At 38.9% G+C, this 2,286-nt stretch overlaps 1 pseudogene; it reads right to left on the bottom strand.

Annotated features, from left to right (window-relative positions):
* Nucleotides 1-656: 656 nt before the first annotated feature.
* LOC102825852 lies at nucleotides 657-1,066 on the bottom strand (annotated as a pseudogene).
* Between the last annotated feature and the right edge of the window lie 1,220 nt (nucleotides 1,067-2,286).

Here is a 2,286-nt window from a genome sequence, read left to right as displayed (position 1 = left end):
GGGGAGGGGAGAATTAGAACTAGCAAATGACAGAGCAGGTTAAGCCCCAGGTTTGTGAGATTCCACAATGTAACTCTTAACCTTTAACCTGGGTAGCAGGTGAGGTAACCAAAGTCTGATTATCTCTAGAGTCAATGGCCTTAGCTGTGCCTTTTCTCCCGGATATGTTATTTTTCTTAAGTTCAAAGATGACCATAGTTGATATAATGGTTAGTGTTATGTGTCAACTTGGATAGGCAATAATTCTCAGTGGTTTGGCATTATCTAATCATCCTTCATCTTGTGATCTGATGTGAACATCTGATCATTTGGAAGGGGAATTTTCTTGGGAGTGCAGCCTACATCCAATACACAGAGGCTTCCAAAAGTTCATGAAAAAATTCTATCATCTCTCTCTCTCTTTTTGTTTTGTATTACTTGACTTCATTTTACATTAGGTTAGTGGGCGCAAGCAATTCTCCTTAATAAAATCGACAAACCAGCTTCACTCAGAACATTTTTAATGACGCACATTAAAAAAAAAAAGTATTCATCTTACAAATTATTCTGCAATCCAAATATACAATAGATTGGAAAACAAGAGGTAGAAAACAAAAGCCAATGTAAACAAACAGATGAAAACGACTACAGCAGTACAGTTGGATACGGCTCTGATGTTACAGTTTCCTTACCGCGTCATCAATGTACAAAATCTGTTCCTTCAGCTGACTCCACTGCTCAGATTTAGAGAAATACCTTTAATTCCTGGTTTCATTTCACCTTCCTGATCCATCCAATAGTCTCTAATATCGATTAGGACTTTCCCTTTAAAGTCCCGAACACTGACATACCTCATTTTCCCAGTCTGAAACCTATTATCATCTCGGCTGCTGCTGCTCTGCTTAGAGGACGATAATGTTCTTGAAGTTTCACCAGTTTTTTGCTTCTTCACTGGTTTTTCTGGAGCAACTTGCTTTTTCCTCTTTAATTTTTTGTCGACTTCACTATCAGCATCACTGCCATATGAGCTTGAAGAATCAAGTTCCTTTGATTTGTCCACTGAACAGCCTCCTACTTGCTTGCTCATGACTGACTCTCTATGGTCTCTTAATTCCTTTTTCAATGAATATTTTGAATCCCCCTTACTTATGGGCATTCTGATAACCTTCACATGATCTCTTTTAATCCTGCATTTGTTTCATCATCCTCTGATATCCTGTTCTTGCTACATGAGAAACCTTCAGCCTGCTGCCTGACCTGCAGATTTTGGTTTTGCCAGCCCTTGCAGCAACATGAGTCAGGAGAAGTCTCCAGTGTGATACCTACAGATTTGGAACTTACCAGTCTGCAAAATTATGTGAGCCATTTCCTAGAATCAGCACTGAACTGTGAACCATGATGTCGGCAGTTCAAATTCACCAGCTGCTCCTCCGAAACCCTGTGCAGGGTCACTATGAGTTGGAATTGACTTGACAGCAACCAGAGTATATTTATTATATGCTTCACTGCTTCTGCTTCTCTAGGGTATCCAGCCTAAGACAGTTGGGCTCATCAAATCTCTTAGATTCCCTCACTCTTAGATTGCTCTCAATCTTAGCTCTGAACACTCTCTTCTGAATAATAATAATAATAGTAATAATAATACAGTCAACAGAAGTAGAAATAACTTGCTATTGATAATATGCATAATGATGGCAAGAATATATGTCTCCTGTTTTTTATTTTCAGAAACAGCTTAAATAGTCTTCACTTTAAGGTAACGTTCCCTGCAATGTATTGAGAGAAACACTCATTTTTACTTAATAATAATAAAATTATTTCTGGTTAAATAACATCAGAAATGCTGGCCTTAAACAAATTGTCACAAATGTACATTTCAGAAACTCAAGTATACAAAAATATCACTTTATTTTCTAAAACTGAACTTGAACTTTTCAGCTGCATTCTACTTGGCACCTTGAAAAGCAATACTAAGTACTGACAATGCAGGAAGACTTGTCCAGGGAATATTCTTGATCAGTCACGACTTGCCATTCCACTCTTTCTTCTCCTGTGGGTGCAGGGTGGGAAGGTGGTGCCAGGTCTTCAGTCTCTGCCTTATGTGACATCCACGGCTTAAGACACATCGCCTATGTTTCTTAGCCTCTGCTTTCTATTCTTACACCTTCACCTCCACTTAGGATCTTTCAGGTCTTTCAGTCATCTCTCAACTACTTGCAAATCATTCTCGGGAGCACAAATGCTGTCGGATGTTTTTCTTATACCAGGAGGAGATGTGAGATGCTCTGAGGCATTACTGAGTTCAAA

Source organism: Chrysochloris asiatica, unplaced genomic scaffold, assembly GCF_000296735.1.
Source record: "Chrysochloris asiatica unplaced genomic scaffold, ChrAsi1.0 scaffold00386, whole genome shotgun sequence".
NCBI classification, from domain to species: Eukaryota; Metazoa; Chordata; class Mammalia; order Afrosoricida; family Chrysochloridae; genus Chrysochloris; species Chrysochloris asiatica.
The sequence above is the reverse complement of the archived record's forward strand: the minus strand, read 5'-3'. Positions and strand labels throughout refer to the sequence as shown.